General features: G+C 48.7%; 1 protein-coding gene across 1 annotated transcript in view; it reads right to left on the bottom strand.

Moving 5' to 3' along the window:
• LOC128876564 (toll-like receptor 6) overlaps positions 1-13414 on the bottom strand; it is a 49048-nt gene that overhangs the window by 22471 nt on the left and 13163 nt on the right. The gene's annotated exons all lie outside the window — the stretch shown is intronic.

Here is a 13414-nt window from a genome sequence, read left to right as displayed (position 1 = left end):
CACAATTTATACCAGTAATTTTCAAAGGTATAAATCGACCTAGATCATCGAATTTCGACGCTGGGTCGGATAACCGTAAACAGGTTGTCGACTGTTTCGTTGTCAAGGAAGGACACGCCGCGTAATTGCAATAAACTGTTATATTCGTAACATTTCCCAGTGACATTATCCCAGGATTCCACGATTAAATCTAGACCGTAACGAGCGAGAACAATGTCACGCGAATGGTGCACATTGTACGATCTCCGATTCGCAACCGAGAAGGAATTTAACGAAAAAAAGGTCACGCGTGTTATCCTGGTTCTCATGCCTCGGTAATCATCAACACGAATTCATTCGGACGTTTACGACCGACGCGTTGTGTTTCTGATACGATGTCGTTGATAGTTTGTAAACACTATCGTGACGTTCCTAGAATCGTTTTAATCCATTATCGTGATAGAGGTAGCATGCGTCGAAAATTCCTAATAACACTTCCGGGGGAGGGTGGGGGACCAACAAACGCAGACGTCGGTGTAACTCGGGAATACGCTTGGAAAGGTACAAAACGTTTACATGAATACTTAATTGCTTTCGTGTTCCGAATTTGCCTCCGCAATTATCGTCGTGTGTATTACGCCGCGTGCAATTTAATTTTGAATGCCAGATGCGTGGAAAAGTTGGATTCGAAACCCAACGCATAATTGAATTTTGGCCACGTTAGTTCCGCGCTATCGCTACTCTAGCGTGAATGAGCCAAATTATAGATGAGTAACAGACTCCAATTCGGATTGTAATTTTTAAGGGTCATATAAATCGTTCTTCCTCCCATCTTCGATTTCAACCGCCCAAAGCAACGACCTTGAACCGTATTATCGAAAACTAGAAGAGAGGAATTTCCGTAACGGCTCCTCGAGATTTACACGCGGTGGAACTGTTTGAAAAAGCGCGTTTCCATTTGCGGTCCGCACCTCGTTAGCCGTAACCTCGCTGTTACTTCTCCACGCATGGTAGCAGCTCGGACGAAGCATTTTTACGTACCACACCTGGTAAGGTATTTCTACGAGTTTCTATCAAGCTATCGATTCCATCGTACGAATTCGCCGCCCAAACGACCAACGTCCTCGCGCCTAAGCTACCAATCTGCTAAGTAGCCTTACCGACGAGTCCATTAGCAAGTTTCCAACGCGTACCTCCCATCCTTTACTCTTTCCTGCCTATTTTCAATCCCTTCCGAGCCACGCAGGTAAGAACCGTTTTGAACGGCCGCCTCGAAGAACAAAATATTAACAGACAGCCTGGATAACTCAACCGAACGAAGCAGTCGCACGATCCGCGAAGAATCCGGCCCCGGATCGACGTATTTCTTTTCCCCCTACGAGTATATTTTATTACCGTTATGGACCATCGAACCAGTCATTTCCAATTCAAGAAACGCTCCGCGCATGTATCGTTCTCCGGGCTAAACAGAAAAAGCTATTCTAACCTCCGTCTGCGATATGGAGCGTTCTTTCCCTCTTCCCGCACCTTTTCCACGATCGTTCTTCAACGCTGGGATAGACGGCTCCAGAATGGCAGGCACGAGCTCTCGAGCGTTCCGCTCGACGGAAAAACGCAAAGACACGCGCGCCTATCGAGGAACGGATGACTTACAAGTCACGGCAGCCTCGATTTCACAGTTACGACTTTACGATCGGGAATTCCAGCAAGCTAGGGCGAGGCCGGGTCGCCCGATCGAGAAGCAGCTCTCATATCCGGTAATAACGATAAATAATCGTAAAAATCCAGCATCGTTCACGGTTGGTTAACCCCGCCTCTTCCCGTCGACGAAGGGCTAGAGTAGCCTGCTAAGAATTCGATACGCAGGAAGTCTAATAAATATTTCTCTCTCGGCGCGACTCTTCCTCCACTGGCGTACGCACGAAGAGCTACGTATTTTTCGGCGCAGGGGTTCCCAAACTTCTGGAGTCGTGAAACACTTTTCATCTCGCATGTATTCGTGGTTGCATTCTTTCTTGGTTATTCGGATTCTCAAATTGGTATTCCATCTTTGAAAACGAATTCGAGAGTCACGAGTTGTACCGTTAGATTTTTGAAGGAGAAAAACGCGACGGCGAACATTTTTCATATCGTATAAAAGATTCATACCGAACCTACCACGATCGGTCGAATGATAGAGAAGATACGGCGCGAGTGACAAAAATAGATTTCTTCGATCGTCGCGAGTTTGAACGGTGCATAGTTTGCGCACCCCTGCCGGCATATAAAAGAAAATATACTCGAAGCGGTGGAAACGTTACGACCGTCGTTTCCTCTATGGAGTAACGTGGAAAAGTTTCTCCTGGGGCCGACGGTGGGTTCCAAAGATTTTGGCGCTGGTAAAGCGCGCAGCCGTCTCGGGGCGGTCTCGAAGCGGAGAAGGTCGTTTCGTTATCTCGGTCACGTCTCGTCTGGACCCCTGGGCGCGTTTCCTCCGTGGAAAAGAGATACTCGAATATTTGTTGGCCGAATCTACCGAGCCGATCTATAACCGCGAGAATCTATATACGCGTGTACACTCGCGCGTACGTGCAACCAAACCGGATATCCCGACGAGATGCATTACTGCGCGGCGCCGCTTTTAAATCACCCGTAATTTCGTTCCGAAATTCTGCCGCCTCCGTGCCGCGGCGAGTTCACGCCAGAGGATGTTACACTTTCGCCGCTGACACGGGTCGCCCCCGCCCACCAGCCCCCGATATTATCATCCGCCTTGCGTTCGTTCGTTAAAATTCATGATGTTTCCCGCCGGGGTGGCCCCTGGCGAAATGTACACAGGGATTCTGGTGAGTTTCCAAAGTGAAAGGACTACGGATCGCAAGGAGAAACGGGCATCCGTTTTTCTCCCCGTACAATTCCTTGGGTATCTCCAGAGGAAGTTCAACGGACGGTTGTCTCGTAATCATCGGATATATTAAGGAGATATCCGGAAGGAAGATAAATCGCCTCGAGTGGACGCTTTTATATCGGGGAGATATGATTCGTCCGAGACGGGAGGGTGAGGCGATATAAAGGATTTAATTGATTTCCTTCTTTGTGGCGGGATTCATCAATCTTGGCTGGCGATACGTCACGAATATATATATCTGTTATCTTCAGCGCCAGATAATCGGTAGTTGCGTAAAATGATTAAGCCGCGGCCATTACTCATCGAATCGTCCCTCCCTTGCGGGTTACGCGCCGACCCGAACCCATAAACGTCGGAGGAACTTTCACCGAGTTTCAGCCCCTCGTTTCAACGCCTTCCAATTCGGGACCTTTCTTTCACCCGTTCGATTAAGATAGGATGCTGGTTACCCTCGAGTGCTCGCCTCGAGTATAAAACACTCGAGTCGACTATAGTTTACGCCAGGTTAGGGGATCGGATGCATCGGCGACATCGTTACTGCGAGATCAATGCGACGCACACTCTCGTTAGAAAATGACACGGTTCATCGGGCGCGACGAATGCAATTCCAAGGATACGAAGGCTGGTCCCGTATCGGGTATCCGAGGATCAGGGCGTCTCCGGGAAATCCTGCACGGCAAGAAAGTTTCGGGGTCCCGGACCATACCTAAATCTATCGTCCTTCGACCCGAGCCGAGACTGACATATTTTCAACCGTCCACCCTGCTTCACGACGCGTCATCTCAAACTGTCAGAAGCAAATGGAGGACTACGGTCCGCGGGCGTTACCCTCGAGGGAAAAGTTGAACGATTCCACCGATGGAATAAGTAGCAGGGCGTGGAGCGATTTGTAAAAGCTCGCGGTGGTTGCCGAGGATCGGAGTTGACGGGAAAACCGGAGATAAAGATTAGGTACGCGAGGATAGGCGGACGAAGCGAGACGAGCGGACAGCGAGAGGGTCGAGGGAGCCAGAGAGGGAGGGCTACTCTGCAGAACTTATAATGGAATCATCTTGCCGGGCCGACCTTACCTAAGGAAGCCATGGGTTCGCGGAGAACCCATAGAAAACTAGTTCCCCGTAATACCTCCTTTGACAGGGAAGCGACTGCACCGTCCAGCTCTCGCCGTCCGTCTCCTTCTCTGCTCTTCCTGTCTTGCGGATACACCGACACATGCAAGATACGTTGTCCGAATAGAATTCCGCTCAACCGTAAACTTGACACAATTGTACCTCACGACGTAACTCAGGATTAGCACAATGGCTCCGCTGCTCTCTCTCTCGCGCTTCGTCGGCTACGCTCTGCTCGCAGGACATGGCCCGCGCATGTCGGAATCGGGGAGTGATTACTTTTGTATCGTCCGCTTCTAATTGTTAGATTAATCGCGGTAAATTGCGTTTATAAATTGCAAGCTTAGATCGGTCAGTCTTAGTCCACTTTTTAAAGGGTAAGGTAGGTGAAGGACAATTAGGATACTTTAGAAGGATACAAATTCTTGAAAAAACCTTAAAAAGTCGGGTGGACAAAATGGTGTAACCCCTCAAGTTTACCGAATCATTTTAAAATCGTCTCGAACTTGTAAACCTATGTAGTCCCCGACCGTGATCCCCGTGTACCAGAAACTGCACTGTTACGATTCGCCTAACCGTCGAGTCACGAGATCGAGATCGCATGATAGCCCTCCCTGTAAAATTAGTCGCGCACGGGGGCCTAACGATGTAAGACCGAGGAGGAGACTAACGATGGTCGGCTCGGGTTTGATTAGGTCTCGAGTAACGTTGATGGCTCAGAATCTTTATAGTCATCCCACTTACTCGGTAATCATACGCGTGGATTACATTTTGTCCGACGCTGACTCGAGGGACTGGACGAAACCGGCGAGAGGAACGAGCCCGGTGAAAAGGAACCCGTTTTCCATTTCGCGCGCGTCTTCGTACGAGGGGGGAAACGGAAGAGCGACGGGCATTCCTACCATCTAATAAAACCGTATCGAGGAGGGACCGAGACGTACGATCGAACGACAGGAGACGAGTAGACGGTGGTTTACTCGTCCTCTGGAGCCTTTCACGAGCTCGCGTTCCACTTACGAATAAAATCACCACCGGGAGGGTAGGTTACGCTAAACGCGGAGGCCAGGACGGAGAGGAAAGAATTCCGAGAAAAGGGCACAATAAGATGCTGCGGAGATACACGACGAAGAATAGGGGAGATAGATGCGTGGATAAAGGGAGATGGACACTGATACGCCGCGGACGGAGGGGGGCGACGGATGCACGCGGAGATAAATGGAGGTAAAAGTGGCACGACAAAGAAGACGCGTTCGCCGTTCCGCTCCCCAAAGGAGCGCGACAGGAAAGGTGGGACCGTATTGAATCGGTTCATAGGTTTACAGCCGACCAGCATTATTTTCGTCGCGCGTTCGGGACCCATTGTGTTGGGGCGTGAGGCTGTCGAGTGAGCATCTGCCTCCCTCGGCTTCTACTCCGCGTGCGTCCTCTGCGAGGCGTCGCTGATTCTCTGCCCGTGTCCGTGCCGAGCAAACCCGCTTTTTGTGCCATCGTACGCGCGAAATATTGGCGCCGCGACGGCCCGGGGCTCTTTTCTGTGCTATGAAAAGGGAACGTCGCCGTCCCGCCCCGTGGCCATGGAAACTTTTCACGATACGTAAACACCGAAATCGATGGAACCTCAGACGATTCGATGTTTTCTGGCGACGTCGAATCGATTTTTCCGCCTCTGCGAAAACATCACTTTTGCTGACACCGGCTGGTCATGAATCCGTCGACGCGACACAGCGAATGTTTACTCTGAGCGCAGAAAGTCCATTCGGGGACCCACGAAAGCGTCCGTCGATCGATATCCGATCCAAGTTGGAACCGAAGAATACGAGCGAAATTTTTACGGGGATAAGCGCGAGACCTTGTTATCACTGTAGTTTCTCTTGTCACTCCATTCTGATGTGGATGCCAATGGTCGTATATGCCCCAATGGCCCTACAAGAAGCTCGGGTACCTCGGGTTCGCCAAACCCGTAGCGCAGCTGTGATCAAGCACAGTTACAGTCCCCGAGGGTCTTTTTGAATAAGAATTTTAAGTATCGAATGAAACTTCACAAATATCACGAATAAATCAATCCACACCCCCGTTCATAAATATGTGGACACCTACTACCTTCAATGAATAATTAATATACACCGTAAATTATTACTATACAACTTTTGTTACTAAATTCTATATTGGATGTGTATTTAACAATATTTAATAATATTCAATGTCTTGAGTGCTAAATTCAATTTTATAGCGAAACTGTGGTAAGTTTTCACTGTAGCGAAAGACATAATGTGGCGTAATTCTAACAACGAATTTCCTGGAGCGTTTATGAAAAATACAAATCTTTCGTCGGGTCGTTAAAGAATGCAAGCGCAACCCGCGGTTACGGCGTGTCGAAACACTGCGCAATTAGAAACGACGTAAACCGGCCACGAGCTCGTAAAACAGCATTCCCCTCCTCTTTCTCGACGATACGGTTTAATCGATGCGCTATTAAGTATGCAAACTCTGGGAAACTTGCGCGAAAGTGACGAGTACCGTGTCCAAGAGTGATTCACGATGACCGTCGACTTTGGAGACAAGATAAAAACGTTTCTCCATTAACGCGTAAGTCCGGGGTAAACACATAAACCCCTGGCGGAGATTCATCGCTTTCATAAAATTCCCGCCTCCGGATCAAGAGTTAATTTTCCGGAGCACCGACAAAAACGAAACTCGAACAGCGACAAAGTAGCGATCCCGTTTTCCACGCCCGCCATCGTTCGTGAACTCGCTGCAGTCCACCGGAGAAAAACGATCCGGGAAAATGTCTACTTTTCCGGCGTAATTTCCAGGACAACCAATGTTCCATGATAAGTATTTAAATTCTTCTCGTCGTTTTTATAACCATTAACGCGTTCCTGTTTGGCGATGTCGTTCTATTAACACTCACAGTGCCAGACATACTCGTGAAAATATACTTATGAAGCTAAAATTTTGTTCTTATACAATTGAGAACTATATAATCTAATATTTGCGTTAGCATTTAGTTTTTCAACCCGATCAAAATTCAAGTATCGTACGTGGTGTTCAACGTGTTAACAATCATCTATCATAGAATATTCATACTGTTACGAAACAGCGTGTAATTCTCGATTTGAGCCAAGCAACATTCGCGCAGTTTCATCAAAAGCTCATCAGGGCAAAGTTTCATCAGGTTTGAGAATCATTGTCAAAAGCATCCGACGCACAGTTTAAACGAAGTTGGAAAGTCTCGTTAAGCCAACGTATTAACGCGTCGATCGCGAGATTGCAATAACGCGGAACGTTGCGAATCCACTTCGATAATCATGTTAAGTAAACTATCGCGTAACGGGATCTCTCGTTCGTTCTCTGGGTGGAACGTTCAACGCGCGGAACAATGGCGATTTTTCCTCGACGTCGGCTTTGGTACCCTTTAGACGTGGCCAGTACCGCGACGTTACGAGACAAAGAAAAGTAATTTCGCGAGCACGGTGTCCTTCCATGGAGCGAAAAGCGCCCTGCAGTCCCGCAGGAAATTCGAGCAGAGACAGGATCGCTTTCCTCGTCCCTTTCGTTTCTCGCGTTAACGCTAACAATTTACTTGTTGCGTGCAGCTGGCACCCGCCATTTTCCTCGCGACAAATCATTTCGTGTGCCACTATGATTCCGTAATTGCGGCGTGTCGACACTTTGCGTTCATTACGTATCGTACTAAACGATAATCTCGAAACGTATGCTGGAAATTCGACTATTCGGCGTTTCTTCGTTGTATCGACAACGCGAGCCCGATATTCCGTTTTTATCCGCAAGTCATACGGTATCGTACAATATTTGCACTTTTTAATTAATTTTCAATCAATTTCGCCGAGCGAGCGTGTTTCCCGATACCATACCAGCAATATTTTTGGATAAAATATCGTTTTTATCGAAATAATGAATTCGCGAGAGACAGAGTCGAACGCGACGGTAAATTTTACGTGACTCGCGCACGGAAGGCTCGCTTTTAATTTCGTTCGCGCTTCCTCGAGCGAATCGATATCGGCGACGGGAAGGATAACCCCGATAATTTCGTGGCAACGAGGATTTTATTTGCACGAGTCTGGCAAATATTTGCGCCGGCTTGTATACCAAATTCTCGAACGTCGCCGGGCGTATTGAATAGAACACAGCTCGACGGAGACACGCGAGCCACCCGGTTACAGCTCGGTCGAGCGTATTTCCGCTTATTAATTAAAATGCCGCTGCCGGAACGGCTTCTCTCCGTTTCGTTCGTTCAGAATTCGCGTAAACGGAGAATAGTTCTGGCCTCGGAGACGCCGTGGCAGCCATCCGCGCCACGGGAATCCCGTTTCATTTCGCAGTTGGCTCCTCTCCCCTCGGAAGAAAAAGGGAGACAGCGAGAGAGAAAGAGCCGGGCAACTTCGGATTACGAGCGCTTGTGAATTCAGCTTGAAAAATCAATCGAAAGTTTCTCCTGCCTTTACGCCGCCGCCGGCAAAGGCAACGGCGCGAGCCAACGAAGCCTTTTTAAATTTGTACTTGGAAATTCCCTCTCCGGGACGTGTCGGAACTATCAAAGCGGGAAATAATCGATTTCAATGGCTCGCGAGCGATATTTTCACCACGTCTGGCCGGCTGACGCGCGAAAGGAAAAGCTTTTCGCCTTCCTGCCTTCGCACCTAGCGCGCGAGGAGCTATTTTTCACCGACACGAGCGTTCCCCGTAATTAATAGCGCTCCAACACTTACCAAGCCCACAGAAACGTCCGTAACGGGACTTACTCGCCAATTTTCGCGTATGATCAGAGATGGAAGGGTATCGGTCCACTTTTCATCGGTTTTCGAAATTAAAACTAAATTCTTATTGTTTTGGTGTATTCCAAAGCTGCATTTCAAACGACCAATTAAAATGGTTTTATAAAATTCTAAAATTCTATTCTATTAATTTTGTCTATCTCTCTCTCCCAGTTTGGGAAACACCGAAGCAAGAGACCCGTTCAACGAACCATCCAGCGGATCGACCGCAGCCCCCATAGAAACAATTAACGCGATGGCGCGACGAATCTCGGTCATAAATCATCGATTTCTCACGGCGCTTGGCGCGATCCAAGATCTTCTCGTTCAACCGTGCCACGGTGTTAACGTTCCATCGAACATCTTCGGGTGCGTTTCTCGTTCTACGCTCCGAACGGATTCGTCGAATAAATTAACGAACACGAATGGAGGAGTCCTCTTGGCGAAAGACGCTCTTTTCGTGTGTCGTTCGTGTGTGGCGCGACCCTCGGCTGAGAAGGAACGACGATTAACTCGAAGGGGTCAGCGGCGAGTCGAAAACGTATGACGTCAGAAGGGGATTATTAAAAGGGAAACGAAAAAGGAAAGCCCTCGTCTAATGGAACAAAGACACGCACGCGTGGCTCGAGATCAGGAATGAAAATTATACGGTAGATTTAATAAAGCGAGGATCATACGGAGATCTGCGCGTAATTTCGTGCGCAGCCTCTGAGTCTCTAATGACGGTCGCCGGTTTCAACGAGACCCGGCATGGCGTTCCGATTTTTCACCTTTGCCTTTGGCATCGTTTCTCGTTCCCCGTGACCGAAACCTAGCCCGTTCACCGACGTCTCTCGAGAACCACCTTTTTCCCGTCGCTAATTCGTATCGGCGGATGGCTACCCTCGCTCGATTCTACTCCAGCTTCTTCCACCTCCGTCCTTATTCGATTACGCGAACCCGCAAATTATCGAATGCCGACGCGCCTGACGTTTCCGGTGAGTCTTCTTTTGTTCGGCAGCGCGTGCGATGAAAGCTACGAATATCAATTAGCTACGCCCAGGATAACAAAGAGAGTTTCTCTTGAGAGTGTTCGGTTGTCACATTTGGAGCAACAGAGAAGAAATTTAAGAATAAGGTGCAAACTAGTTTCTTAGCGCATCGCAAACGAATTTAGTCGCTCGAGTTGTTGTCGATCCACGTGAGGTAAGCAAATCGATCCGGCACGGAATGTGTTAACTGGCTTCTCGAGACACTTGACCGTAAATCTCGCAATTTCCCGGGTTTCCCTCGTCACGGTCTTGGGGCAGTTCCCAAAGTGCGTCTCGTTACGCCGTCATTGTTGCCGCGAAAACGAAGATGTTATGATAGGCTGGGGTGTCCCGTTCCGCGGATTCCCGGACAGAAAGGAAGAAAGGGAGAAAACGGGCGGAGAACTGGCAGGCCACGGAGACGCGACAACCTCTTACCCCTCGGCCGACAACGCTCGATCCCTCTCACGGTTATCTGACTCCGAATGGGCGAGGGCAGGGAATCCTCTGCCTTGCCGTTTTGCTCTTTTCAAAGGCCTCGGCCGGCCTGACACTTCGATGACAGGTAGAGTGCCGGCAATTGAAATAACAAGGGTACGTTAAGGAGGAAGCTGCGCCGAAACACGACGACCCGGAGGGTGGAACGGGGCTGGCTGAATTCGCTCGCTCGTCCGCCTGAATTCCGAAAAGTTTGTTTGAAAGGGATCCGGCCGCAGCGATGCTTCGCGGCTCTCGTCTTCCGTCCTAGATCCGACGAATCGCAAAGCGTCTGGAAAAATTGTCCTTTTCAAAACTCGTCGCCGAGCGTAACAATGCCGGGGCCCCGGTCGGCGTGCTCGTCGATGCGTTCTTTCGGCTCAGCCAGCCCTCCTCTCTTTCGCTCTTGAATATTATCGTTCCTTCCTTATGAATTAAATGGCTGGGCTTCGCGAAAACTCGTAAATAATTCAGGACTACGCCGTCGGGGCCGTGTCGATACCCGGCTATGAGAGCTTTCCGCGGAAAAACTTCGCGCAGGTACGAGTTTGCTTTTTTCGAAATCTCGTCTCGAAGACACGTACAGCGCGCTTTGTTGCAACCTCTACCCGTCGGTCGTTCAATATGTAAGAACACGTACCAAGCTGGTTGAATTCGAGGTGCTCTAATATTTTATACGATCAAGCTGAAATCGCTGCTACTGGCAATCGATCGAGTAGCTTCCTTCATAATAAATTCCCAAAGGCGCCACTCATTTCACTCAAACAACCCCCGAGAGCGACGCGGTTGACGCGACACGATGTCCAACCAATTTCCCCCTGAAAAATATAAATCAACCTTCAAACCAACCCTTTCTCTCTGAATTCGAAAACGGTTTTAAACGTTTTCCATCCGACAGCCAGCAGCCGCGAATTCCACGGCGAAACATTATCATTCACCCCCTCGAATATTCCCCCGGTGCCCTGTCAGTCTCGTCGGCGCCGGTTGCACGCAATGCATTTACGCTATCCATTAATCAGCCACAAAGGAAAAATCTACGAGCAGCCTCGGTTAAAAACGAGAAAGTAATTAACGGGCAAGGGCGGCGCGCCGCACACGATTCACCGGGCGAACTGCAAAATCATCGAGTGGGAACAGAGAATGAGGGCTCCCGGGCGAAACCTGAAAAACCCTAGCACGTACAAAAGCTACCAGTCACGAGGACCGTGTCGTCGATGGCAGTTCGAAAATTTCTCTCCCCATTGAACGCATTCACGCAGCGCGTCCGTCTATTGTCGCGCCGATCGGTTACAACGTAACACCGTAACAAATTCGGTGCTGGTACCGCGCATAATTGGCTTCCCTCCTCTCTTTTCAACGGTATCATCCTGCGGTCGGTCTTCATCGCCCCTTTCATCCCTGGACTGTAGTTGGCTTTGTGTCGCCGCGGAAAATATTCCAGGGTACACGAGGAACGCATAATCTCTCACCGCTACGAACGGTCATGGATCCAGTTTTCCCTCGCTGCGTCGTTAAGCATTGTTCGAGCCATATGCTTAAGTCCGGTCACGTTCGCGTTTCTGCCTGATAAATTGATTGCGTTTCGGTATTCTTCACGGTGTCGTAGCTGTTAGCGGCGGTGTCGCGTCCCAATTTCCACCGAGAGCTACCGTCGGGGCCCTCTATCATTTCTGCCGCGAAAGAGCTTCTTCCCACTGGAATTCGTTTCACAGACGGTCAGACCTCTATCCTTTAGGTTGTCGCTCGACCCTCGTTGGTTGTAATGGTTATAAAACGGACCAATTTAACCCTTTGCATTCAAGGCCTTTTTTTCTGGTATCTACTAACAACTCGAGATGCTTTCTTAGCATTCCATTGCCACGAGTGCTAAGTTTGTTGTTAGATGGACTTCGAAGATGAGATCTCTAATTTGAAATTTAAAAATCAGGTCACTTATCTCGTCGACAATCATTTTATTGACACTTCGAGTTCCAATGAAATTAAACTTAAACGAACGTTATTGTTGGTTGATTTACTGCGTCAAACCTGATGGTGACCGAGTGTCACCTCTCGAGTTACTGGATCATGTTAAGATATGACCTCTCGAGCGCAAAGGGTTAATCCATAGTCGTTGACGAGACGTACGGGGTCGTATCCATGGGGGTAGTCTACTTTCATTCAACGGGAGCTTATTGTACGACAAATTGTCCACCAACGGTGCAAACTGGGTGGGAAATTTGTAGTCACCGTGGTAATTACACTAATGGGTAAAATATAGTCTACGTTCGTGACGTTGGATTTTGATTGGTGCGACATATTTTTTAACGAAGCTTCAGACTCGTCGCTTCGCGGAGACGACGGTTCTATATTTAAAATTGTCGAGGTACCTTAAGAACCGCTACTGTGTAGCGAATCTAAATGGAAATTACCCAGAGAATCGCAATTGCTGCGGAGGAGTCGTGTCTACTGGCTGGCGGAGTACGCGGAAAAGATGCCGCGATGCGGACATCGGTTTCGTATCGGGGAAAGTGCAACCAGATGCGGCTAATTCGAAACGCAGGCCAGCGGAAAATTATTCCGCCAGCGAAGAGCGGTCGGTTCGCGTAAATGTTTTCGTTTCACGAACAACGTATCCGGCTGCGGGGCAGACGATAGACCGCGGCAAGTTTGCACTCATAATATCTGAAAGTTTGCGCTGATGGTTGCGCTAAGGTCAGTCCGTTATTTCCGGTAGCCGTGGTTGCTCTTTCGTTCGGTTCCGTGTTCTTCCACGCTTTACCACCGCGCCTGCCCCCCAACTTTAAATAAATCGCATTTCATTTCTCAACATCCGAAAGCGATTCCAGTAAAGTCGAGCAGGGAATTTTCTTCGAAGTTTGCGAGGAAGACCCTCCATGATTTCTACAGAGTTTGACCCCCTAATTCGAGACCTCTGGAATCGTTTACGTTTCATCGAGGTAAAATTAATGCTACCGGTATGTTTCTACATATGGAGTCAAACAAGAACACGAATCGTGGGGTGCGAGATTGGTCGTGTAAGAAAAGCGATTGACTGTAGATCCGAAGATCGTGGGTTCGAATCTCCTACAATAGTATGTCGACCACTTTACATAACTATTGCTGCGTACAGAAAATCTTAAACATGTGTCCTATACTAAAATCCTATAATAATCCTTTTCGTAGTTCTAAGAGAGAACG

The sequence above is a fragment of the Hylaeus volcanicus genome, chromosome 5, assembly GCF_026283585.1.
Source record: "Hylaeus volcanicus isolate JK05 chromosome 5, UHH_iyHylVolc1.0_haploid, whole genome shotgun sequence".
In the NCBI taxonomy this organism is placed as follows: Eukaryota; Metazoa; Arthropoda; class Insecta; order Hymenoptera; family Colletidae; genus Hylaeus; species Hylaeus volcanicus.
The sequence above is the reverse complement of the archived record's forward strand: the minus strand, read 5'-3'. Positions and strand labels throughout refer to the sequence as shown.